Raw genomic sequence first — 27,947 nt, forward strand, 5'->3', positions numbered from 1 at the left:
TCCGTTGCCTCCAGGACCCCCCTGGCGTGCAGCTGTACATGCAGACGGGGACCCTGCAGAAGGGGGGGCACACACTGCCAACATACAGATGCGCCAGGGGATCAACATCTCTGGAGAGCTTTCATCTCCACATGAATAGATTCATCCCAGGTGAAACTTCTTCCCAACTTTTGCACAGCTAAAATGTAGTTTGGTGTAGAGAATTAAGCACAATTTAATAACAGAGATATATTTTCTCTTTAGGAACTCTGGCCGGTGCCAACTTTTTCCAGGCCTATCTGGTGGATGGACTTGCCAGGTGGAATGAGGACAGAGGCAGGGCAGCTGAAGGAAGAGTGGAGCCCCATTCTTACAGTGGCCTTCTCCGGCATGCAGTCAACCAGCTTGCAGAGAACGTCATGGGACTGAAGCTGGTGAACTACACACCACCAAGAAAATATACTGGTACAGTTTCTTAATGTCTGATAAAGCTCATCTGTATTATTAAGTTTATTGCATCTGTTTGTACATGACATATAATTTGATGTGTTTGTGTATGTTTGTGTGATTTTCAGGAGAGCTTATTGGGGTGGAATATTTGTATGACCAGACAGGCACTGCACTAGAGGACTACAAGCACACATTGGCTGCCATGGAGACAGACACTGTGACTGTGGCTGATGATGAGGGCTATGTTGAGCAGGCGCCAGAGGAGTTTGAGGACTTCACTGTACCCTTGCCGGAAGATCCTCTACTCACAGGTCCCACTGCCACAGCTTCTCCACTCACCACAGACGTGTCTCCAGCTCCTGTTCCTGCTCCTCCTGCTCCTGCTAGCTCGGGAGATTCGCTTACTGGGGCCTCTCCACTTGCCACAGACGTGTCTCCAGCTCCTGTTCCTGCTCCTGCTAGCTCGGGAGATTCGCTTACTGGGGCCTCTCCACTTGCCACAGACGTGTCTCCAGCTCCTGTTCCTGCTCCTCCTGCTCCTGCTCCTGCTAGCTCAGGAGATTTGCTTACTGGGGCCTCTCCACTTGCCACAGACGCATCTGCTGCTGTGTCTGCATCTACAGTAAGTTTTCACCTTTTTGCAAATGATTTTGGCTAGAGCAGAACCTCCTACAACTAACGTAAGACCTCACACCACTGCAGGCTTTATAATTGCACATTAGACGTCTGTGTACTGCAACATTTGGTCATTACTTTTTCAAAATAACATGTAAAAATGTAGTTAAATAACATAGGAATGTTATTAAGTTTAGAATTTGAATAATTTTAACAATATATATTCACAATCAGTGGAAAAATACATGAAATATTAGAAAGCTGTTACAAGAATCAATCAGATATTTTGTTGAAGTTTGTCAATGCATTTCATTCATTTAGGACTCTGTTGGGCCAGACAACATCCCCAGCTATGCAGCAGTCCAGGAGTTGGCACGCTATATGTGTCTCTGAAGGACCACAGCCTTGCCCTAACACAGGAGGAGGCACGACACATCATAGACCTCTGGCATGTGCTGTCAGACTTTGACAAGGCTAGAACTAAATACCCTCCTCGGCGTCAGGATAGCCTAACCAAGGGTCGGTTTAGGGCCACAAAAAAGTTGGTGGCACCAGGGGTGGAGTCCACCAAACGGTATGTTCAATTAATTTTTGTGTTTGTTTCTTTATTGACTTGTTTTGTTTAAAGCAGGTGTGACCCATTATTGCTAAGTTTTACACTGCCTTAAATTTCCAGGTCTTTTGTCGGGTCACATGCTCCGGCCCAGTGGCCAAGCTGCAACCGGCTGGTGGAAGCCATCTTTATCCACCTCTGCATGACTATCACTGGCCGAAAAAAGAGTCCCACAGGCAGCCAGAGCAGTCAGTCTGACCCCTGTCTGGACAAAAGTCTGTGGCTGAAGGAGCCACCCACTGTCTCATGTTTTTATATTTGACTCATTTTCACAGCACTTCATTAGTTTGTTATCATAATCAGCCACCATGTACAGGTGCATCTCCATAAATGAGAATATTGTGTGATCAGATGATGAACTCAAAACACCTGCAAAGCAGACACAATCATGGGGAAGATTGCTGACTGGACAGATGTTGAATAAATAAAAAATAGTCAGCATGGTTATCCTCAGGAGCAATAATTGGAATATGACTCCCATCCATAACCCCTGTACACTGAGGGAACCCATCAAGACGGGTATAGTGGCATAGTAGTGTAGTAGACCCACTAAAGGTTCTAGCAGTGGAAGTGAGTTGCGGATAAACCACAGATAGAAGTTGGCTCATTTCATACGTGTATAAAACCTCAACCACGAAGGGACTCGAACCCTCAATCTTCTGATCCGAAGTCAGACGCCTTATCCATTAGGCCACATGGTCTAGTGTGTTTGCCACATAAACTTTTCTTTGTCAGAATGTTATGGCATAGTGTTCATAATAAGAGTTTTTGTTGGTGCAGTTTGCCAGCGCAAATAGAATAGAATAAAAACAGTTTACATATGAACAGTTATTGCACAGGTGAGTGGAGGGAGAAGTGGTCTGTAAGAAAACTGTACATAGTGCATCAGAAACTAAATAAATAATGTGTTGTACACTGTGGTGTGTGAATATTGCTCCTATCAGAAGTGGTTATTATACAGTCTGACAGCAGCAGGAAGGAAAGACCTTCTGTATCTCTCCTTCACACACCGAGGGTGGAGCAGTCTGCCACTGAAGCTGCTCTGCAGAGCTGACAGGGCGTCCTGCAGGGGGTGGACTCATTGTCCAGCATCAGAATCAGAATCAGAATCAGAATGACTTTATTTATCCCCGAGGGGAAATTCTTTTTTGTTACAGACATTAGAAATTAAAGATACATTGAAATATATAATAAATATCTAAATACCTAGATAGCATTTAAATCCCTGAGTTGTATCTAAAGAACATATTCACTACTGTATAAAACCTTTCCATAGTAAAGAGCAGGACATGAATGTACCAGTATGAATGTACAGTGTCTGAGTGACACTTCTACTCTTATACAGGAATATACAGGAATTTCCTTCGGGATTAATAAAGTCTTGTCTTGTCTTATCTTACAGTTCAGAGTTCAGTAGTTTGATTGAGACAGGCAGGAATGACTTCCTGTGTCTCAGTGGTGCATCATGGGAGTCGGTTTTGTCAGGACCCTCCTGTCACCCACCTCCTGCACTGAGTCCAGAAAAAAGCCAGGTCTCTCTGACTATCCTTAACTGTGCTACATTGAATCAATGTGAGAGGTCTGTAAAGTATTTCTGTCTGACCTTTAATGTTTGATCATGTTTGATATTGCTACACTAGCAGAATTGATATTATAATATAGCAAACATTTATTTCCCAATTTGACTAATAGAATATCTATATTTGTATGTATATATTTGATGATATGAGAACTCTAATTTAGAACTATGTATGATACGATTTGTACTGTATTATTATTAGATAGATGGACTGTGTGCACATTAATTGGTCCTGTGCTGTGTGCAGGCCAGGGTTGATGGCGAGCTAGGATTTTGAGCTCTGCTTAGGCTCGAAGAATACGATTCAGCTCAACGTCTGGATCTGGCCCAGATCTCTTCTGGTTGGAGGAGTGGTAGGAGGCTCCTGCAGCCCCCTTTATTTTGAACTTTTGTCCCATCGCTGCATGAAATGAACCTTATATTAGTTTACAGCAGCATAAAAAAGAGCTAACTCCTTTAACTTCTCTCATAAATACATCTGCAGTAAACACATGTTCTGTGACAAAACATAAGACTGAAAATACCTGAAAGTCTATACTGACAACAAGCTTTGTAACAACACAATTATCTTCTTCAGAGTTGAATTTATTTCTCCACCTTTCATAGTTTCAGGGACGTCATCCAAGCCACTTGTACATGTGAACTACTATGGATACAGGTCTGTGTTAATAAGCCTCAGCAGAGGAGGCAATCTGAGGGTCGAAGGCATAAGGCTACATAAGGCTTTGTCTCCCATCTCTGACCAAAGTTAACTGTCAGTTTCCTCAATAGCAGGCGGAACAAGACCATCATTTGTGAGAAACATGCTTATTCATGTCACATCAGTGCCTGAGAACACTGAAAAACAACAACGCTTATATTTTATAAAAGTACAAACAGCTGGTGTGCTGAATGCCAGATGTCCTTGTGTGATGGCAATGGCTTGCTGTATTTGATGCATATATGTGTGTCAAGCAAGAGTGTTTACTCAGACACAGAACTAGCTAAAGCCTAAATGTGAGGGCGCCTCATATTGGAAGTACATATACGAATACAAGATTCTGCCCCGTATCAAGTCTGAGTGAGCATACGATATAGAAGCTAGGGTACCGTTTAATCACAAACCAATGTATATGTTCTGGGCAACAGCATTTATAAAATATGCCTATTGTATTATAACATATAGACGGATTCTTGGAAATATGTGTGTGAAAAATGCATGTCACATTTTTGCGTCATTCCTTTTATTACAGCAGTAGCCCCTACAGGTGCATTATGAGGCACTTGACTGTTGATGTTGGGAGGACTGTGAACATGAGAAATCAATCCATCTCTCATACTATCCAGTATAATTTATGATGTTGAGTGACTGAACAAAGCAGCATCTGCAGGGATTAATGAGGTTTTTCTGATTCTGCACAATATGCACTTTAGGACAGATTTAAAATGGTGGTCAGCCTCCACTCTATGAACCAGCTATTCACATTTCTTATATACATTTCTTGTTTACAATCTTCCAGTTTTTTTTTCATTTGACTCCCACAGGCTGCATGCACTCCCACCAGTCTCCTGGGCTTGAAATCTGCCATTTACAAACAGTAAGCGCCAGAGAGCAGGAAGGAGACGGCAATACCTCAGAAACAGCTCAGTCATTTCAGGGTAGGAGACTTTTCACAATTCCAATTAAGTCATTCAAATGGAAATATAATGAAATATAAAGAAAACAGAAACCTAGTCTGAAGGAAATATTGGCATTTGTAAGTCATACAAAATGTATGGTTTGTAAAAAAAACGTGAAGTTGACCCGGAATGTCCTCTGTGAGATGAACAACAGATGAGCAACGGCAATCAAACAAAGAAGAAGAAGAAGAAAGAGGGTGAATAACAAGAGTTGATTGCCTAGCAACGGCAAGTTGCCTAGCAACGGAAATCAAACAAAAAAGATGAAAGAGGGTGAATAACCAGTGTTTTATTGCCTAGCAACGGCAATCAAACAAATGAACTGAACAAGGAGAAGGAGGGGGAAGAGGAACTAGAAAGACGAGCACAGTGACAGCAGAAGTTCAACAGAAGTTTTTCCGCTGTAAGTGTTTTATTACATCTGAATGGCTGCTGCTGAGTCTCTGAGAGCTTTTATCAGCGAGCGGCTAACTGCTGCTGCTGCTGAAATATTGGGAGTGTTTGAACAAACTATCGTCCAGTACGAGGGAGAGCTGGACCGTCAGCGCAAACTGCTGGATCTGCTCCTGAAGCCTGAGATCAAGCTACACAGAACAGGTATGTAAACATGACAATGTCACGGAACAACAACGGCTCTGTGTGAAAAGAGTGACATTCAGCACATAGTGTTTCTGACAGGAGGACACTGACTTCATGACTTGGAGCTACAAATGTGTCCCTCCAGCTGTTCTCTCTCTGCTTTAGCTCCTCAGAGCTCTGTGCTTTGTTTATTTACCGTTGAAGTTACCGTCAGTTAGCATCAGAGATGGCGCGCTTGACCGGCATAAAATCGGCATATCTCAGTCTGATCTGCGGATGCCGGTCAAGCGCGCCACATGATCGGTTGCGTCACAACCGTTAGCTTACCTTAGCTTAGTTTAGCTTAGCTTAGCTTAGTTTAGCCTAATCCACCAGCTCAATCCGCTTGTGGAAGCGTGCTCACCTGTATGTGCGCATGTGTCTGCGTCCTATGTGCAGACAGTATGAAGTTACATTTAATCAGTGAATTAATTAATGATTTGCTGCCTGTCAAATAAGATAAATAACATAAGGCTGTTTAGTTTGTTTAATTAGTTAGCAGCTGTGGAATTATATAAGGGTACCTACGCACTGACATGATATAGAGCACATATGTACTCGATTGTATATGCTTACACTCAGAGAAAAAGGGAGTTTTTACATACACATACACCCTTACAGAGAGTTAGGGAGGATGTTTACATTACTGGAGCCCTTTTGTTATGGTGAAGGTGGACGTAAGATAAAGCATCCAACAGAGGGGGGATAGAGAGTGTTTCAGTCATAAATAACAGTTAGACCAAGTATTATAATTGGTAGGTGGGAATAACAGGGCAACATGTCCCAATATGGGAATACCAACGAAGGTCTTGAAAAACTGTTTATATATTATGCAAATGTACCTCCACTTTTCAATAAAACGAGCCTGTGTCCAGGGAGGGGCAGAACACTTATGGACGGGAGTGAAGCAGACTGAGAGGCCTGTGGTCACTAGGTGTTCTCCCTTTTGCAAAAGGCGAAACTACAAAACCCAGGGTATTTTCTTTCACTCAATGTTCTGATTACAGAAGACGGAGTCTGACAATCCGGGGTGACCAGGGAAGGTCACGACATTTTGGGGGCCCGTCCAGGATAGAAGGTAATTGTATTCTTCTCAGATCCGTCAATTGAACACAGGGGTTGATTACGAACAGACAGAGGACACGTGGCGCGTCAACAATAAGGTGAGCAGACCTTTTATATCTGCATTGACTACTCTAAAGTGTAACATGTCCCAAGTCTTAGTAGTAATCTGCCTGTAAATTATACGAACATTGACTGAAACAAAAAAAAAAGAGGTTAAAGAATTCTTGTAAGAATAAAGATAAAGAATAAGAGAAAGGAAAAGGAAAAAGGGGTTGCAAAATCCTGAGTGTGGCGACTCCACCGGTGCTCTGACGAGAGGCTGGAAAAGCTGGGTTTGAGTCCCGGGGCTTGAGGAACCCTAAATCACTAAAAAAAGAGAGAGGAAAAGAACAAGAACAGGCAAACACATGGTATGAATGTTGGAATGACTGGAAACTGAAACAACGACCGCACTAGTTAGGCGGAAGTTGTAGTAAGTCAACAGGCTTCCAAATTACAGACATATAAGATTCTGGTGTCGTGGAAGAGAGGCTAGTCTCAAATCCACTGGACTGAGTACTAGGGACATAGCGTGCCATATTTCTCAGTCGGCCTGAATCTAGACAGTGAAGAACGCTGTTATTTATAACTGTGAGCCGTCTAAAAGAGAGACGGCAAGAACAGATGAACTGTGAGTAGTCGGACCGGCTACAAGAACAGAGGAAAGTCCTGTGAGTTCAAAAGCACCCCTTACTGAGACACACAGCTGAGAGTGAAGCTGTAACACACACACATACTGAGCGCTCATATTATGGGTAATGCATGAATGAGAAATGTGGATGAGTGCCAGGGACGTGTGAGCTGAAGCAGCAGCACTGCTGGAAACCTAACTGGTGCTAATGTAAAGCAGTGGTCTGTTGAAGTAGGTTCACTCACGAACTGGATTAGTTTTTTCTTCTGATGTGTACATAGTTTGGTAGAGGACATAGAAACATTGTAACTGCAGTTTTGTAAATTTGAACTTAAACTATAGTTTTGTAATTCCTACGTGAGCACGAGATTAAGACTTTAATGACTGACGACATGGACTTAAGTGTGCACCGAGACACGACTGACGACAGGTGGGGTCCGCACAGCCCACTAAAGACGGTAGAAGAACAGCTGACGGTCTTAGGCGGAATACTGAACCAGACTTATGACTCTAAGACTGCAGCGGCAGAAGTGATTCTTATGAAGGATGCTGTAGATAAGTTGTTGGCAGAAAGATGTTGTGAAAGTTGATGGTGAAAGATAGAGGAAGTTTGCAGAAGGAGTTCCAGAGAAAAGGGGGAGAGAGAGTAATACTGATGTACATCAGTGTCCTCTTAGACAACATGGAAAAAAGACACCCGCAGTGCACACAACATGCAGGAATAGCTAAGCTAATTCAGAAAACTGAACACATGGTCATGGGACACCAGCTGTATGTACTCACAACACATAGTGTAGTCGCATATGTAAACTCAGAGACATTCACACTCACCCCACTGACACAGGAGGCGTATGGAGGGGACCGGATGGACGACCCATACTGCCACCTGGATTGAGACAAACTGCCATGGAAGAAGCACATGGGCTAGGCCATGTGGGGGTAGCTCAGATGTTAAGAAATCTGGAGCACTGGTGGCACCCCTACATGAAAGACATGGCTCAGTATGTAATTTGAACATGTGATCAGTGTAATAAATACAATCCGAGACCAACCATCAAACCAGAAGCAGGACACTACCCACTAGAGGCCAAGACGGGCAAAGAAATCATCATTGACTACACTGACATGATTAACTCTGTGAGGGGATTCAGATACATTTTGATGTGTGTTGATGCATACTCAGGATGGCCAGAAGCCTGTCCTGCGAAAAGGGAGGACAGCAAAACTGTCATTAAATTTCTGATTAACACCTACATCCCTAGACATGGTTTTCCTGAAAAAATCAGATCTGACAATGGAACACATTTCAAAAATAAAGACCTCCAGCAGGTGGAGGCTATGTTGGGACTGAAGCATGCTTTTGGTACTGTTTATCATCCACAGTCTCAAGGAAAGGTGGAAAGGATGAATCAAACCTAAAACAAAAATTGGCTAAAATCTGTGCACAGACCAAATTTATATGGGTTCAAATATTATCCATTGTATTGATGTTCTGGTAATAACGCCATATAATCTACACCTTATGAGCTTCTTACAGGTTGATAGTTTCCTGGACCAGCTGGCCGGCTGAGACTGAAAGAGTATGTAGTATGATATTAATATAAACCATAATGAATTTAAAGCTTTGGTGTTAGTATTTAGCCGAGTGGGTACTCCTGAGGGTCATCAAAAAGAAGTGGTTGGAGCCAAGGTGGACAGGTCCCTATCAGGTGACGGGACGCACCTCACACACAGTTCGGCTGAGAGGAAAGGGGGACACCTGGTTCCACTGGAGCCAGTGCAGCTGCAGAGGAGCCTCAATGATCTCTACAGGACGTCCACGCTGATCTGAGGGCGCAGAAGTCTGAATCGGCTGATTCAGATACGGATCCTGTCACAAAAAGGGGCAGAATAATCCCCTGACAGGAATCCAGGATCCCGGGTAGTCTAACCCCAGGGATCTGAAGAAAGAAAACACATCCTGAGGGACGAGAGGACCAGAGAATCAGGCGGGGCGCTGGACGACGAGGCAGACGGACAGGAACACATACATGAACTGATAAAACACAATTTTGAACATTCTTACTGTAGGACAATTTTCATTATATTTGAGTTGTTAGGAGTATCTGGGGGCGGGAACGGTGAAAGACCGACCGATTAAAATACCCCCACATACTATGATGTATAACATGTATTTGTTTTCTTGTTGGGATAACCATATTAGGGTTGTTCATAATTTTTTTGATCTATTGGTTACACTGCGAGTTCCCTGGACAGAGGTATAAACTACATATTCATTTTTTATATTATTAATCTTTATACTGCTCTACTTGTTACTTATATTATTTTTATATTATCCTATTGGTTATAATCATGGTTGTGGTTCTATTCCTCCTGACGGTCTATGTGTTGTTACAGATGGGTCAACACACTGTACTATCTGATCCATGCACTAACTCCACTAATACTTCCCGAAACACAGAATGGCACATGGTTCCTTGTCTGTGCTGTGTTTGTAGGTCATGACCCCTGTTGGATGGTGGGATTTTGGCAAACACATAGTCTGCCTAATACAACCACCTCCACAATCCCAGAGAGTTCAGCAGTGCAGGGGAGCTTAGTGACTGGTAAGAATTATGCTAATTCAGGAGGGGTTGTTATTGTATCAGGAACAGAAGGATTGTCTACTGCTCAATGGTTTCAGGTTGCTACAGGAATAATTGGTTTTTATTAGCTGAATAGTCAGCTAATGCATTCCAAGTTGATTGTGTGGTCTGCTTGGGACCCAGACCTTTGTTACAGGTGGTGCCAGCTTCTCTGACCACCGACTGTTTTATACTAGTTATGGCTCGCTCGGTTTCCCCTAAAAAATGCATGGAATGGGATGTTATATTCCCCATCACCAAGCTATCTGAGAAACATCCTGTGTTTTCCACAGATTTTTCTTGTGTAAACCTTATGGTTACAGGTGCAAGCTTAGGACAGATTAACGAGACATGGTGAATGATCACTAACTTTTCACTAACTTTTTATTAGCTTTGAACACATGTTTACTGTTTACCTACGCGCTGACATGATACAGAGCACATATTTACTCGTATGTATGCTTTTACTCAGAGAAAAAGGGGGACTCTCTACACACACACACACACACATACACCCTTACAGAGAGTTAGGGAGGATGTTTATATTACTGGAGCCCTTTTTGTGGTGAAGGTGGACGTAAGATAAATCATCCAACATAGGAGGGAAACAGAGTGTTTCACAGTCATAAATAACATTATGATAATTAGTAGGTGGAGATAAAGGGGCAACATGTCCCAATATGGGAATACCAACGAGGGTCTTGAAGAACTGTTTATCTATTATGCAAATGTACCTCAACTTTCAATAAAACAAGCCTGTGTCCAGGGGAGGGGCAGAACACGTATGGACGGGAGTGAAGCAGACTGAGAGGCCTGTGGTCACTAGGTGTTCTCCCTTTTGCAAAAGGCGAAACTACAAAACCCAGGGTATTTTCTTTCACTCAATGTTCTGATTACAGAAGACGGAGTCTGACAATCCGGGGTGACCAGGGAAGGTCACGACATCAGCCATGTTGGTCAGTTTGTAACTGGTATCTTTATTGGTTAAGAAGAAAATAATAAGTGTACTCAGTAACGAATTGTGGTGTTAAAAATAGTGAAGTACATTATTTTGTTACATTTGTACTTAAGTACAAGTAAAAGTACTGGCTTAAAAATAAAGTACAAGTACCCAGAAAAACTACTTAATTACAGTAACTTGAGTATTTGTAATCAGTTACTGCCACCCCTGGACACATGCAGTCCACCCCTGGACACATGCAGTCCAGTGCAGTGAGGCATGCTCTGATCTGTACAATGGAGAAACCAAACAACTACTCCAAAAACTGGCCTTCAATGTTTGTCAAAGTTTGTCAAGATGCTTATGTTTAAGGCAAAAGCTGTGACCTTGTTCAAGCGTATTTTCGCTCGAAGCCGTGAACACATGTTAATCAGACAGACGAGGTGGCCGAGTGGTTAAGGCGATGGACTGCTAATCCATTGTGCTCTGCACGCGTGGGTTCGAATCCCATCCTCGTCGTTTCATCTTTTAAGGTCAACGTCCTGACACAGGATCATCACTTGATGGTGTCATAAACATTCCAACTTAAGACAGTTTGGACAGTAGTACTGGTGTCCTATCTACACAGATCAGTCTATGGAGAAGTCCACAGTCTGTGCATTGGTCCAGCTGTAGGCATTAATGGAAAACCCACATTCAGTAGGTCAGGAAATGAGAATATCTGAAAAGGTTCAATATTGAAGACACCTGGAGCCACTCTAACCAGATAATGAACTCAAAACACCTGCAAAGGCCTTTAAATGGTCTCAGTCTAGTTCTGTAGGCTGCACAATCACGGGAAGACTGCTGACTTGACAGTTGCCCAAAAGACGACCATTGACACCTTGCACAAGGAGGGCAAGACGCAAAGAGGCTGGCTGTTCACAGAGCTCTGTCCAAGCACATTAACAGATAGGGAAGGGAAGTACAAGCAAGAGGGAGTACAAAGTGTTCTGCCCAAACAGGGACTTGAACCCTGGACCCTCAGATTAAAAGTCTGATGCTTCCAATACTTCACTAGTACACTTCATGTAGTGCAGTCAGTCCTGATTGACTTGCAATTGACCCTTTATACAAGGGGGATTAGCTGAAATGGTAGAGTGCGTGCTTAGCATGTGAGAGGTAGCGGGATTGATGCCCGCATCCTCCAGCCTGCATTTTAGGAGGGAGGGTGTAGCTGGATGGATGAGGATGGATCGATAATGTAGTGGACTCCCACCCAGCAGATCAGAGGTTACAGCATCATTTATTAGCTGAGTTTCCCCTCAGGGAAGCTGCTGTTTAAGATAAGATAAGATAAGATAAGATAAAACTTTATTAATCCCGAAGGAAATTCTTGTGCCAGAGGTATCATGTTACATTAAATGCAGTTAAGTACAGAGTATAAGAGTATAAGTGTCACTATAATCCAAAATAAGAGTACAGTACTCAGTATGAGCACAATATATGATACATGGATACAAATATGGAGATGTAAGGTGCTAAGTAAACATAAATATAGACAAGTGGAGGGAATGACAGTGATGCCTGACATGATTATCTAGCGCTTCTCCCTACAGAAAGGAGAGGAGTTATACAGTCTGATGGCCACTGGCAGGAAGGACCTCCTGTGGCGTTCTGTGCTGCTCCTCGGTAGTCTCAGTCTACCGCTGAATGTGCTCCTGTAGGACAGCAGTGTGTCGTACAAGCTGTTTACAGAGAGAAACAAGAAAACAACAGTCAGCATCATCTTCCATAAAAACACATGACAATAACATGTGAGACAGAGAGTTTATAATCAGTGCTCCCCCTGCTGGTTAGGACATATGATGACAATGTACAATGTACCAGTCAAAAGTCACTCAGTGGTTTGTCTTTGTTTTTATGACTTTCTACATTGTAGATTCATCCTGAAGACATCAGAGCTATGAAGGAACACATGTGGAATGATGTAGTGAACAAACAGTGTTAAACCAAGCAGAATATGTTTGATGTTTGACATTCTTCCAAGCAGCCAGCTTTTGCTTTGATGACAGCTTTGCACACTCTTTGTATTCTCTCAATCTGAACTGAACCACCAATGCTGTGCAATGCTGACATCTAGTGGTGGAATCGCAGAGAGCCTTTGCTGTGACTCTCATATATTGAACTCAGGTGCGTCCATTTCTTCTGATCGTCCTTCAGATGGTTCTACACCTTCATCTGAGTCCAGCTGTCTTTGATGATACTGATTGGACTTGATGAGGACAGACCTGTCTGTATAAGACCTTACAGCTCACAGTGCAGGTCACAGTGCAGGTGATGACGTCCTCCGGGACCTCTCGCACCCAAAGCAAGAATCATACCCCTAGACCAACGAGCCATGTGTGACCTCTTATTTTTCATGTTTCAGTCGGTGGAAGAACAACACAAAGCACATGTTCTTCTTAGTTTGACATTGGTAAAGATATGAACAAAGATTTCTTCTAACTGTGTCAACAAAGATTGAACACTTTGCATATCACTGTCCTCCATGAGGAGACTGTCCTCCATGTCTAGATAAGGCTTGCTGTCTAGCAGCTGGAGAAATGTCTTTTTGTGGCTGTGGCATTAGCTCAACATTGAATCATAAAGTGTATTTGTTGCATAACAGGAAGTGGTCTTGTATTAGGGTGTGACCAAGCGGCAACCTTCGGGGCTCAAAGTTGAAGCCCATGCGGAAGTGTCAAAACTTGTAATTCACGCTGCAACAGCTGGGGGCTGGCTCCAAAAGCGAGTCATTTCCCATAGACTCCCATGTTAAAATGGCCGACTTCACAGCAGAAATTAACATGTTTACGGCCTGGTACAAAAAACCATTCTGGTCTCAGATGATTGGTTCTCTTCTAGTGTCAATTGTAGGGGGGGTGAATTTTTTTACAACCCACTCGTTTCAATTGTATTCTGACTTAAAATTAAGCATAATTATGGGCGTTGCTGCTTGAGTGACAGACAGTTGCCGTATCACAGCGTGAGTTTCCTGCTCCCACGATCGCCCACCCCCCTAAACCCCGCTCGTGCTCCCCCTCTTTGTCCATATTTGAGAGTTTTGGTGACGTGACGCTGTCAACATGGCGGCGGTCATCACGTCCCGGAACCTCCCACCGAGCCTCAAAACGGCTCTTCAGAAACAAACAGGTGACGTCACGGAAGCTCTGTCCATAGTTTTTACTGTCAATGGGTGTGACCCTCCTGAGAAGCTCCTTTATAGGGGCTGTCTTGATAACTGCCTCTCATTTCCACCTGTTGTCTGTTCCATTTGCACAACAGCAGCTCAAACTGATTCACTGATCTCTCTAGTCAGCTCTTCCACCAATCAGTCGCTGCCTCGCTGCTCATGCAGCCAATCAGCTTGTAGCAGTACATTTAAAGCTCTCCTCTCTCTGCTGTCAGCTGTCATTCCAGATCACCTTTGAGAGCAGCTCTGGAATGGTGGATGGATCTGAGTGGTGTTTTGGAGCTGACTAGAGAGCGTGTCAGTGCATCAGTCATGTGACTTATCAGCTCTGCTCTTTCTGCCTTTTCCTCTGAATCTTTTCATCTCATCAGTGTTCCGACCTCATACGTCCTGCATCAACATGAAGCTGCTGTTTATTCATGCATTTCTAACACACAGCTGACAGGTCCGTCACTCACCTGCAGTAAGGTATTGGATCTGGACTGGAAGCTGAGTGAGGAGAGAAGCATTCTGAAGGCTTCCAGTGACTGGCGTGTGGATGTTGAATCTGTCTGAGTCCAGTGTTCAGCTCAGTCCAGCTGCTGCACACAGTGAGGAGCTGTGACTGCATCCAGCTCAGTCCTGCTATGAACTGTGAGTCTGAACTTTGGGGTCGACCCTGCAGGATCCTGCAAAGGCCCAACAGCCTGTTGCACTGACGCACAGGAAGCCTTTCCACAGTTGAAGCAGGCAGTGTGTGTGTCTGAAGCAGTGTATTGTGTGTGTGTGTGTCTGTATATGTGTGTGTGCATGTGTCTGTGTGTTAGTGTGTGTCAGTGTCTATATTGTGGCCCTGTGTTGGCCTCTCAGGGAGTGTTGTGTTGTTGCTGCTGTCTCTCCCCTGTGTGTGCAGGAGGTTGCTGGGTGGAGCTGATCCTGAGCTTATGCAGCTCTCCTGTGCTGACGAGCTGGAGACGGTTTAAGAGTTCCCAGTCTGTTTGCTTCACTCTCTCTCTCCCCGTCTGGCCTACTAGGAGGGCTGCTCTCTCTCCAGCCTGCTGCAGGCATGGCGGTGTATTTTGTTTGCACATTTCCTTGTTAGTCAATTGTTGGTATACAACTACTGTTCTTTCTTCAATAAAATGGTCAAACGGTTAAAGTTGTGTTTGTCCTCCCCAATGTGTCACACTTTCTGAGCCGGTGTGACAATAAATGTGTGTGCATGTCTGTAAGAGTGTGTGTATGATTGTGTGTGTTGGTGTGTGTGTTGCGTCTATGTGTGCACGTGTCTATATATGTGTGTGTGTGTGTGTAAGAATGTGTTATGTGTGTGTTTCTTTATGTGTGTTTGTGTGGTGTGTCTGTAAGAGCGTGTGTGTGTCTATATGTTTGTGTTATGTATGTGTGTGTGTGTGTGTGTGTATGTGTGTGTGTGTGTCTATATGTGCGTGTGTGTGTCAGTGTGTGTGTGTGTGTGTGGTCAGCCTTCATCCTTCCTGTCAGCAGAGCAAAGCTGTATCAGTGTCTCATCCAGGTCTCAGCTCCTCAGGCTTTCTTCAGAAGAGCTGTCACTGTTGGAGTATCTGTTGCACAAGTGCTGCACATATCTGATCTAAGTTCTTTCTGAATCCTCACATCTAAAGTTACAGAGAACTTTTACAAACTCCCTTCTTGTTGGCTGCTACAAGCCAACAGCCTCCACACATCAGAGGCCTGCACACCATGAGCTTCCTGCACTTCCTGCTGTTGATGACAGCTCTCTCTCAGATTGGGAGATTAGACTGATGTGATGCCTGCTGTTTAACATGGTGCTCACAGAGAGACAGAGACAGCAGCAGCACTCTGTGAGCCAGGTCCACTCTACTTGGAGGAAGTAAAACGCCTCATTTCATCAAGATGGAGACACTGAAAGAACACAACCAGCAGCTGTGACACATCAGCTTTTCCTCTTAATCTACTCAGTTCATGGATGTTCTGACACACGTCCTGCCTCGTGCTTCAACAGGAAGACTCATCAAGTTGATAGCAGCTTCAAAATAAGTGTGTATAAGTATTAAAACACTAAACTGTGACTTCAGTGAGTCTCCTTTATTTGAACTGATTCATAAAATGATCATAAACACATGACAAATGAAATCTATTCAAACTCTGAAGTTCACCTCATCATATCCCAGTGGCAGACAGAACAGGCCCCCTGAGTGACAGCAAAGCAGTGAGCCCCCTGCTGGTGATCAGCTGCATGTACCAGAAGCAGACAGAGATTTCTGATATGATGTTAAAGGTGTCACAGAGGAGGATCCGACTGTCTGACCTCTGATTCTTCTGTCAGCATCAGACACATCACAGTTTGATCAGTTTTCAGATCACACACAGCAGCATCAGTAACACTGAGCAGACATTACACACTCCATCAAACACACACACACACTGCTCACTTATAACAGGGATAATAAGTAAAGTTCTTTACAATAAATTCACATTCACATTTTATTATCACTTCACACATGGCACAGTATATATGGCAGAGAGTTAAAGGTGGAATATGTAGTCAGAGTTAATACCAAATATTGACACTAGGTGGCAGCACTTCAGCCTCCATCCACTGCTGCACTACCAGCACCACTCTCAGTGCTTTTTGTTTCCATTGACTGTACAACATGATTCAATCCATGTTATTTATATGACAAACTATGTGTAGTGTTTCTATGTGTGTAGCTGACATGTTGCTCAGCTTTCATTGGACACATATACTAGATGGAAGCTGCAGCAGGATTGGCTGATGACTGATCACAGGTGTGAACAATCAGCCGGTGACGAGTGGAGCAAGAGCAGCTGCCCATGCTGCAGAGACACAAACAGCAGCAGCACTCTGTGACCCATGTCCACTCTGTGTGTCCTCCAGACAGTCTTAAGATTAAGATTAAGAAACCTTTATTAGTCCCACAATGGGGAAATTGCATTTTTGCAACAGCAGGTACAGACAGCAAAGGATAAGTTAAGAAAAGATATATATGATAAAATAAACTACCAATAAAATATAGAATAGAATCATCAACAGTTTACATATGAACAGTTATTGCACAGGTGAGTGGAGGGAGAAGTGGTCTGTAAGAAAACTGTACATAGTGCATCAGAAACTAAATAAATAATGTGTTGTACACTGTGGTGTGTGAATATTGCTCCTATCAGAAGTGGTTATTATACAGTCTGACAGCAGCAGAGGTTGTGTGTAATGACGCAGCTCACCAGCAGAGGGTGTGTGACGGAGCAACAAGCAGAAACTACAGAGGAGAAGAGACACAACAAAGATCAGAACAGACACACTCAGCTCTTCTCTCTGAGACCATGATGATACCGTCACACTGGACACTTAGAGCATAGAGCCCAAGAAATAATATAATCTAAAGCTCACAAGACACAAGACGAACAGAACAGAACAGAACAAATACTTTATTTATCCCAAACTGGGAAATGTTTTCTATTGCAGCAGCAATGTACAGGGTCAGTATCATCCTATCTGCTGGTAAAAGTCTTTCTCCCCGTCGGGGAATCGAACCCCGGTCTTCCGCGTGACAGGCGGAGATACTATCCACTATACTAACGAGGAATGCAGACAACCACCATCTGTCATAGCAGCAGCCACCTGGTGCGGTCATGTGTCAGCTGGGGTGTGACGGAGTGGCTACGTCAGTAACTGTGGGCAGACTGCAGGTGTGTGTGCACCCAGACACACACAGGTCCCAGCTGAGAGCAGCCGGACCTTCCTGTCCTCCTGTCCATCGCTGTCCAAGGTGAACCGACACCACCAGACCACAGGGCCATTATTTATTTAGCAGGAAAGAAGAAGATGCTCTGCAGCATTCAGGTGTGTTAACACAGTGCAGAGAGAGGAAGACATGAACAATGGTGTCAGAGCAGCAGCTGTTGCTGCATCAACCTGGAAATCAAACTGTTTATATATATGCACAAACTGTACGTTCACATGACATGCACACTGTAAATAAAAAGGAAAACCACATATTTTAAGACTCTTAGAACACAGACAGAAGTATGAATTATATATGGATACAATCAAAAATAATTGAATGCAAATAAATGATTTTTTGAAATTTAAATTAAAACCTAAACCCTACCCGGCTTTACTGGGGTATAAAGGAAACACTGAATCAATGTAAAAGTCAGCCACACTTGTGTGAAACCAGCCTGTCCAGTTAGGATCAACACTGATTGTGGATCAGTTTCAGCTGCTGTTGTGCAAATGGAACAGACAACAGGTGGAAATGAGAGGCAGTTATCAAGACAGCCCCTATAAAGGAGAGGTTCTGCTTCTCAGGATGGTCACACCCTAATACAAGACCACTTCCTGTTATGCAACAAATACACTTTATGATTCAATGTTGAGCTAATGCCACAGCCACAAAAAGACATTTCTCCCAGCTGCTAGGCAGCAAGCCTTATCTAGACATGGAGGACAGTCTCCTCATGGAGGACAGTCTCCTCATGAAGGACAGTCTCCTCATGAAGGACAGTCTCCTCATGGAGGACAGTGATATGCAAAGTGTTCAATCTTTGTTGACACAATTAGAAGAAATCTTTGTTCATATCTTTACCAATGTCAAATTAAGAAGAACATGTGCCGGGTTCAAATCCCGGATGAGCCCTGATGTTTAACTTTATTCCATTGGAGACCAACTCCTTGTTGTTGACACTTTTCAGTTCCTCTCTAACTACCACACAGCTTTACAAAGCTAACAAAGTTCTATTCAGACTCATCCCAATCCAGAGCAGTTGTTCCACAGTAACACCTACAGGAGGACGTCATCACCCAGTATGTGACCTGCACTGTGAGCTGTAAGGTCTTATACAGACAGGTGTGTGTCTTTCCCAAGCGGCAACCTTCGGGGCTCAAAGTTAAAGCCCATGCCCAAGTGTCAAAACTTGTAATTCACGCTGCAACAGCTGGGGGTTGGCTCCAAAAGCGAGTAATTTCCCATAGACTCCCATGTTAAAATGGCCCACTTCACAGCAGAAATTAACATGTTTACGGCCCAGTCTGGTCTCAGATGATAGGTTCTCTTCTAGTGTCAATTGTAGGGGGGTGAATTTTTTTACAACTCACTCTTTTCAATTGTATTCGGACTTACGCATAATTATGGGCGTTGCCGCTTGAGTGACAGGCAGTTGCCGTATCACAGCGTGAGTTTCCTGCTCCCACGATCGCCCGCCCCCCTAAACCCCGCTCGTGCTCCCCCTCTTTGTCCATATTTGAGAGTTTTGGCGGTCAGCACGTCCCGGAACCTCCCACCGAGCCTCAGAACGGCTCTTCAGAAACGGGTGACGTCACGGAAGCTCTGTCAATAGTTTTTACTGTCAATGGTCTTTCCTCATCAAGTCCAATCAGTATCACCAAAGACAGCTGGACTCAGATGAAGGTGTAGAACCATCTGAAGGACGATCAGAAGAAATGGACGCACCTGAGTTCAATATATGAGAGTCACAGCAAAGGCTCTGATACTTAGGACCATGTCATATTTCACTTTGTCTTTTTAATACATCTGCAAACATGTCAACAACTCTGTGTGTTTCTGTCAGTATGGGGAGCTGTGTGGACATTAATGAGGAAAAATGAACTTCAATGATTTTAGCAAATGGCTGCAATATAACAAAGTGAAACTTTTAAGGGGGTCTGAATACTTCCTGCACCCACTGTACACATTAAAAGACAGTGATGATCTAAACAGGAACAGTTGAAGCACAGCTTGCAGAACCTGTATCTCTGATGTCTTCCGGATGAATCTACAATGTAGAAAGTCATAAAAACAAAGACAAACCACTGAGTGACTTTTGACTGGTACATTTAAAATGTCATCATATGTCCTAACCAGCAGGGGGAGCACTGATCATAAACTCTCTGTCTCACATGTTATTGTCATGTGTTTTTATGGAAGATGATGCTGACTGTTGTTTTCTTGCTTCTCTCTGTAAACAGCTTGTAAACAGCAGCTTCCCTGAGGGGAAACTCAGCTAATAAATGATGCTGTAACCTCTGGGACTTGATCTGCTGGGTGAGAGTCGACTACATTATCCAATCATCCTCATCCATCCAGCTACACCCTCCCTCTTAAAATGCAGGCTGGAGGATGGGGGCATCGATCCCGCTACCTCTCGCATGCTAAATTGCGCTTACTGCATCGCGCTAGTCGAGCCAAAGTAAGCCCAAAGTAAGCCCACATTAGCCAATCACGTTCCTTTCCCTGGGCTTACTTTTGACCAACCAATCGCGTTCCTTCACTGTGGCTTACTTTTGACCCTTCCTCGTGAAAACGGTAAGATGAAGTTTACTTCACCTTATTTAATTTACTATAAATCGGCCATTGTCTGTTCAGATACAGTCTGTACCTTAAGAAAACAAAACAGGCCGACATAGCGATATAGCGATTGGACATTATATAGCACACGTTTTCTTCGACGTACCCGTCAACCTCTAAATACCGACCAAAAAATGTCACTACCATTGATCGCTATCGCTATCATGGCCACCCGCTAACAGGCTATACGTGCAATTGATTCTCTGTAAACTGGTAGATATTGCTCTATTGTTCGTTTTATGTAATGTACACATAACGTACTAATATGCATGTAATACCTTGTAATGGTGTAAACCGCTTTTTGTAGATGTAAAGTAGCCTACATGTAGGCTAATCCAGGAGGTCATTCACTATCTCTATAAACTATAAACGTAGGATATTGATCAGTTCAGAAATTCCAGTTTTAACATTAATATAGTAAAGTTAAGGATTCAGACATTGGGGTTTTCAAAATACATCAGAATAAATCAAAATAGAATACTTTTTACTCTTACAAATTAAGTTATGTTATGTTATGATGTTAAAATGGTTTGTTTTCAGGTGGGTGTTTTATTACAATCCCTCCCCTTTAACAACTTACCTCTACAAATATTTAAATAAAGGTACAATACAATAGCTCAATGAAAATAACATGGTTTTGCTTTGTAGGAGACACAGTAGTACACATTATCATAGTAGTGTGAATTACTTTATCAATCCCTGTGGGGAAATGAAGTAGCTTGTTAAATGATCACACTCTAAAAGTACAGGTATCTTTCAGGGGTAATAGTGTTGTTCTGATTTTCATTTCAGAAAATGTATGCTTATCCGGTTTTTAAGCGGCAGTCGGCCACATCACAGCGTCTCCTCATGGCGCCATCAGAGGAGGCGATGCGAACGCAAAATGTGGAATCTGGAAGGGCCAAACCTGAAGAGGAAGTGCTGGCGGAGGCCAGAACTTTTGTGAGTGTAAACGGTGGAGACCCCAGTGAACAGTTTTTGGTGCTTGCTCACTGCAAGCTCCAGTTTGGGAAGTACCAGGGCCAGCGATTTAGATGGCTCCTGGAAAACTCTCTGGGGTATGCATTGTATTTGATGGACAGCATATCTAAAGAGACGATGCAGGCAAACCCCCTGTCACAAAATAAGCAGCTGTTCATCCAGTACACATCTCTTATTAGAGAGATGGCAGAGGAACTGGAGAAGTTTAAAAGAAAGCAGCAATTGCAAGCAGAAGCCCGGGAAACTGGAGACCAGGGATGTTTGATGGTAGAGTTTGGAGACTTCAAGGGCCGGTCCATGAAGGACGTCTATGAAGACCAGAGCAAGGAGGCCCAGGCTCTCATCAAGTACCTGATCAAGGCAGATGCCAGGCCCAAAACCAACATGGCTATTTTCAAGACATACGTCTTGAAAAGAAGGGCTTCTGCTGGAGCATGTCAGCCTGCACCTACACCTGCAGCCTCCAGTGCCTCTGCACCTACCCCTGCAGCCTCCAGTGCCTCTGCACCTACACCTGCAGCCTCCCACATGTCTGCTCCTTCACCTGCTGCCATCCAAACTGGTGTGTGGAAGACTGGCACTGTGAAAGCACTGTTGGCGCGTGGCAAACATTTGTCTCCTTCACAGCTGGCTAAAAAACTGATGTCACCAGTTAAACCCTGTGAGTGTAACTGTGCAACATGTACTGTATATGTATTCAGTTATCATTATGACAGACTACACAGACTTATCCACTTGCTGTTTCCAGCCCCAGTACCGCAGTGCACTCTGCCAACAGAACCCCCAGCCAAACATTTGGCACAAAGGCCGCTCTTCCCTACTGGTAAGTAACATCGTACATTGTTTGTCCTTGTGTCTTGTCAACAGTAATAATTTTATTAACCTATTAATAAATGCTAATAACATTTTTTATTTGTGCTGCAGGCACTTCTGTTGCCCCTTCTGGAGCGGGTGACTTTGCTGAAGACGATGATGAGGAGCTGGTATCTGCAGTGTCACAATATGAAGCACAGCAGAATACAGGTGTGGCATACGACACAAATGCAAATATTATGAAAATGTTTAGTGAAAACACACTGTGAAGTATTATTTTTGAGGAATAAAAAATCACTGTTTTTTCAAATATTTTTGTTTACAGTACAGGATTATGTCGCATCAAGCTTCAAGCGGGATGCATTCTTTGAGTGCACCTCTTCAAAACCTCAAGGGTATCCAAAGGTGTTGGTGTTTTCATTTGTGTTTCCCGTTGAGAAACAATCATTGGATAACATTTTCACTAACATCACTTGCTTTTCTCACTCACTATCTGTCTAATCCCCTGAACAGGACGGAGGAGATTAATTTTTTTAATGATCACAGTCTGTTTTTCATCACTGCAACTGTGTGCACGCTTCATGTCTGTGGGCATCACTACTTTATACTAAATTCATCACAACTTATTTTTTTGCTCTATTCCATCTAATCCTTTTCAAATACAGCTCTGGAAAAAATAAGAAACCACAGTGGTCTCTTATTTTTTATGTCTAACTATTAATTAGAATCATAATCTATTAATGCTTGTCCAAATGTATGCTGTGCAGGCAGATTGTGGACTGCGATCAAATACAACACTCATCCTTATATATTATTTTTTTCTGCATTTCTCCTTCAAAAGCTCCAGCCATTGCTCATTCAGAGGCCCGTGCTGGTCCGCCTCTAGTGGTAAAAATACCAGACCCTCCACATCATCAGCCACCTACTGAGCTCCCTCGTCACTGGAAGGATCAGCTTCCACCTTTCCAGCAGGAGTGGATCCGTAAGACCCTCTTCAAGGCCAACCTACACACTGGCAAGCCAGAGCTAGTGCCCCAGCTGAAGCTTTGGTGGCATCCTCCTCAGCCCCCTCTCATTCACAGTCAGCTGCCCGCCTCACCTGACCTCTTCTTCTGTCGGCCCCTTTTTTTATGGATGCCGCTGAAGATGTGGCAGTTCCCTCTTGTCTGTGTTCGCCCAGACTGTGGTAAACACAGACTAACAGCGGCAGGACTGTATCGTACTGTGCGCAGGGTCTTAGACATCGACGGGTGGTATGACCTTGCAACAGAGTACTTGGAGTGCAAACGCTGCACAAAAAAGTATCCAGCCTGGTCCGAAGACATCTTAGGACAACTGGATATGGGCCACCGCAGTCAGTTTCCCGCTTTATTGACATACAGGTAATTCATAATTAAGATCAAACATTATTAGGTGCTTTGATTTGTGTTATTGTTTAACCAAAAACTGCATTTGTGTTATTACACTGGTCTTTCATTAGATACTCATGTGACAACCGGGTGGTGAGGATGATGAGGGAGAGGACATTGGGCAACAGTGTGACTCAGCTTCACAAGAAGTTGATGGAGCAACATGGTGAGGCATGGACGCAGCGTGTACTGCAGTACCTCACTGCCTGTGAGCCATTTGCAAAGTCCTCCCTTGTGCAGCCTCCTGTGTTCCTTGAGCCTCCTCCCTTACCTGCCATACCTAAACCTAAGTGGCTGTTAGCTGTATACGCCAGGGATGTTCTGGGGCGACTGCATGAGGTCAAGGCCAAAATTACATCTGTCATTGGGTCTGTGCTCAAGATTGACTCCACTAAAAAGGTATCACAGCATTTTACCTATACAGAATGTTGGCCAGATATAAATATGTTTGCGTGCATAATGAACACTCTGTTTGACCTTTTCCAAATAGGTCACAAAGAAACTTGCTGGGGCTGCTTCAGGGACAGCTGCTTGGTGCACAAATGTGGGAAATGAGCACGGCCAAGTCCTTGTCTCTGTGCTCACAGCTGCCGAGGGACATGGATTGGATGCCATGGCAGCTGGCCTGATGAAGCGCTATCGGGAGGCAGGACAGATGCCCCCAAAAGTGATGTATGTGGACAGAGACTGCTGCAGTCAGCATGGCCAGTCTCGTGTTAAGGCCATGTTTTCAGAGTGGGATGACCTCGAAGTGCGCCTTGACATCTGGCATTTTATGCGCCGATTTGCTGCAGGTGTCACAACAGAGGCTCATCCACTCTATGGAGTCTTCATGGCACGTCTGTCCACGTGCATCTTTGAATGGGATCCAGAGGATGTCGCTGCTCTTCGCCGTGCAAAGGAGGGGGAGCTAGCAGCAAAGAAGACCGGCCACCTCTCAGAAAAGGCACTCAGTGCTCGCATTACCCGGAGGGAGTTGGCACTGCACTGCCGCAGGAGGACCAGAGGGATGGAGGAGACCACCAGCCTGATTGGATCACTGATTGATCACTTTGACAGTGTGGATGGGAAGGACACTCTGGGAGTTCCTCTACTGGACCATGATCGGATCCAGCAAATATGGAAAGAACAGCAGAAACATGTACTGTGTATCCAAGACCCAGAGAACTTCCCACTCTACATTAAGAAGGGGACACTGAAGAAAGGTGGTGTGGAGCTGTGCTGCTACAGGTGTGCCCGTGGCTCTACCTCCCTGGAGTCTTTCCACCTCCACTTGAACCGCTTCATCCCAGGTATCCCATATGGATTACAGTGTCTCTTTAAGTATTATAAGCACTGTAACTGTTTCCATTACTTTAAAGTAATGTCACATTCTACAGTAATATTACAGTCCTTTTCTGATGTCAGAACAGATCTTATCTCGCAAGAAACTAATTTAATTACTTTTCCTCATTAATTCTGGTTATAATGATGATTTTTCATGTATTTACATAACTCTATTGCATGTAACCTCATAGTACCTCAAATGTAGCACATATCTTGCGTGTGTGTGTGACCCTTTTTCCTATTTTATTTAACCTTTAGGAACCAGTGCCAGTGATGCACATTTTCAGGCCTATCTCCTTGAAGGCTTGATGCGATGGAATGAAGATCGGATGGAAGAGGCTGTAAAAGGAGCCTCTCCCATCCGATCATATGGCAGTGCCCTGCGAGAGGCTGTGGACCAGCTCAGCCGAGTTGTGTTTGGGAAGCCCTGGGATGAGCGCTACCGCCCTCCTGGAGTATACACAGGCAAGAAATACTCATTTAACACCAATATAAATCATTTATTCATCAATCCACATTTTTGTATTTTGAAACATTATCTGTATAACCTTTTATGTTCTGGACAAAATATTAAGAACACTTTCTTTTTTGTTTTTTTCTTGTAGGTGAATTGCTGGGGGTGGAGTATCTGTACAGCCAGACAGGCAAAACATTGACTCCAGTGCTCCAGAACCCTGAAGAGGAGGACAGGTTGGTGGAGCAAATAAATGACGAGGACCTGCAAGATGAGGGATTTCAGGAGGAGATCATGGAGGACATCACAGTATCAGTGCTCTGTGAGGATGACCCCTGCCATGATCTTCAAAAGAGCCCCCCATCTTTGACAACCAGTCCTCAGGCCTCTGCTCCACCCCACCCATCCACGTCCAGTGATGGAGAAGGACAGCATCCTGCCTCTGCCTCCTTAGTGCTGTCACAGCCGTCTGACATCTGTCAGGCTGCACTGGATCCTGGAAGCAGTCCATCCAACGAGCCTCAGGTAAGACATTTTAATGGCCTTTTAACTTTTGGTCAGCTTTTATTGCACATATATTAACATTAATCTGCATTTACTAGGGAGCAGTTATTGGCCCTGATGGTGTCACTGGGTGGGACAAGGTCCAGGAACTGGCTGGTTACCTTGTGGGTCTTCGTGAGGCTTCTTACCTCACTGAGCTGCAGGTGACAGAGGCCTTCCGGCTGTGGGCAGCGCTTCCTGATGGTGACAAACAACGGGTTAACTACCAGCCTCGACATCAGCCTCGACTGACACACGGCCGCTTTAAGGCACCAAAGCGATCTGGAGTCACCCCGGGTGTGGAGAGTGTAAAACGGTGTTTGATTGGCCATCCTGGGGGGCCAGCTCAGTGGCCTAGTACCAGCCGCTTAGTTGAGGCCATATGTGTAAAGCTGTGCGCTTTACACAGGTCAACAACCAAAAAGGCTGGAGTGAGCAACCCCAGGTGGTCTAAAATCCTCACCGATTACCACCACATCCGAGATTTGGTGCTTAAGAGCACCAGGCTGATGGAGGAAACCACGATCCAGCTCTTTGAGCTAAACCAGCGGACACTCATTCAGTGGTAGGCAGGGTACACTATTTGCCTCAAATGAAGTAAATACTTCTAAACACATATAATACAAATGATGTATTTTCAGGTTTCAACGGCAGCAGAAGAGTCAGGAATTGAGTGTCCTTAATCAGGGACCGGCTCCATCTGCCTCAATTCCTGTGGCTCAAACCCGGCTTACTGCTCCGAGGGAACCACTGGATGAAGCACCAGTCATATCAGGCCCAAGACACACATTGGTACTTCCACCAAATCAGGAAGGACAGGCTCCTCCTCTGCGGCCTGGTCGCCGGCGCATCAGGGAGCGCCCCATCACACCTGCGCCCACAGTACCTGGTCCCACAGCATCAGAAACTGCACAGCCTGTTTCAGCAGCTGGGTTAGGCACGTTCTGAACCCAAACATGACTGTGCCAGTGGTGATGGCAGCTTCTGGTACCGCAGCATCCGGTGCAGGCGCAGCTCCGCTTCTTCCTGTGTCTGCTGCTCCTCTTCCTACTGTGTCCCGTTTCACTCAGAGGAACAGGCGGCGGCGGGCTCTGGAGGAGGAGAGTGGCAACCAAAAAAGGAAGTATGTGAGAAGGGTTACCTTCAAAACAGCAGAGTTTGGCCACAGTAGATATGGTAATGCCACATTTTGCTCACGTTCATCCAGTGGAATGTCTCTGGATGAGTGGCTGCACCAGCAAAAACATCCACAGTAAACACTGTATGTTTGGCCTGTATATATTGTATATAAGCAATTTTCTTATGTTTAAATCAACAAGCCTGTCTGTCTTTATGCAGTGCTGTTGAATTTTATTGTATAATTGTACATTGTGTAATATTTGACCTAATATTTGACCTGTATATGTTGTATATATTTTCACATGGGTGAATGGGCTGAATAGTATTTTATAGTCCTGTATGCAGTGTGTGTGTGTGTGTGTGTGTATTCACTTGTATTTGTTTTATATTTGTTCTGATAAATCATATAAACATTTAAGATTCACTCTGATCTTCATCAAAGAAGCTCCCACACAAAAACACGTTGACTGCTCATTGTTCATATTATTAAACCATAAACAGGTAAACATCACAAGTCATTGGACGGGGCATATAAACTAAAAAACATCTGTTGATATTGTAATATATTTAAACATATCTAAACTAAGCTAAATCAATCATTAATTATTTTACGCACATTGTGGGATTTAAACATTCCAACAACTCTATACATTGTCGCACAGCCGACGGCACAGACTACGGGTTCGAGTCCAGCCCATGGCAGATGATTTGTTTCATATTTCACTTAAACTCCTTTATAATGAACAGGAATATTGCCTCAATACCGCTACACGAGACATTTGTCCGCGCACAGCGGGGCTCCACATTTTTCTCAACTTTTTCCCTTGCGTGCGACAGCGAGAAAATCGGACCCCTTCTTTTGCGCAGCGAGCGCTCTACCATTTGAGCTAATCCCCCTTGTATAAATGCTCAATTGCAAGTCAATCAGG

At 44.1% G+C, this 27,947-nt stretch overlaps 3 non-coding genes across 3 annotated transcripts; 1 reads left to right on the plus strand and 2 right to left on the minus strand.

Annotated features, from left to right (window-relative positions):
- Positions 1–2,285: 2,285 nt before the first annotated feature.
- On the minus strand, positions 2,286–2,358 carry trnar-ucg (transfer RNA arginine (anticodon UCG)). The gene has a single exon. It is a non-coding gene; the product is annotated as a tRNA-Arg (tRNA).
- Positions 2,359–11,249: 8,891 nt separating this feature from the next.
- On the plus strand, positions 11,250–11,331 carry trnas-gcu (transfer RNA serine (anticodon GCU)). The gene has a single exon. It is a non-coding gene; the product is annotated as a tRNA-Ser (tRNA).
- A 6,209-nt stretch (positions 11,332–17,540) lies between these two features.
- trnad-guc (transfer RNA aspartic acid (anticodon GUC)) lies at positions 17,541–17,612 on the minus strand. The gene has a single exon. It is a non-coding gene; the product is annotated as a tRNA-Asp (tRNA).
- Positions 17,613–27,947: the final 10,335 nt, after the last annotated feature.

Source organism: Parambassis ranga, unplaced genomic scaffold (assembly GCF_900634625.1).
Source record: "Parambassis ranga unplaced genomic scaffold, fParRan2.1 scaffold_63_arrow_ctg1, whole genome shotgun sequence".
Lineage (NCBI taxonomy): Eukaryota > Metazoa > Chordata > Actinopteri > Ambassidae > Parambassis > Parambassis ranga.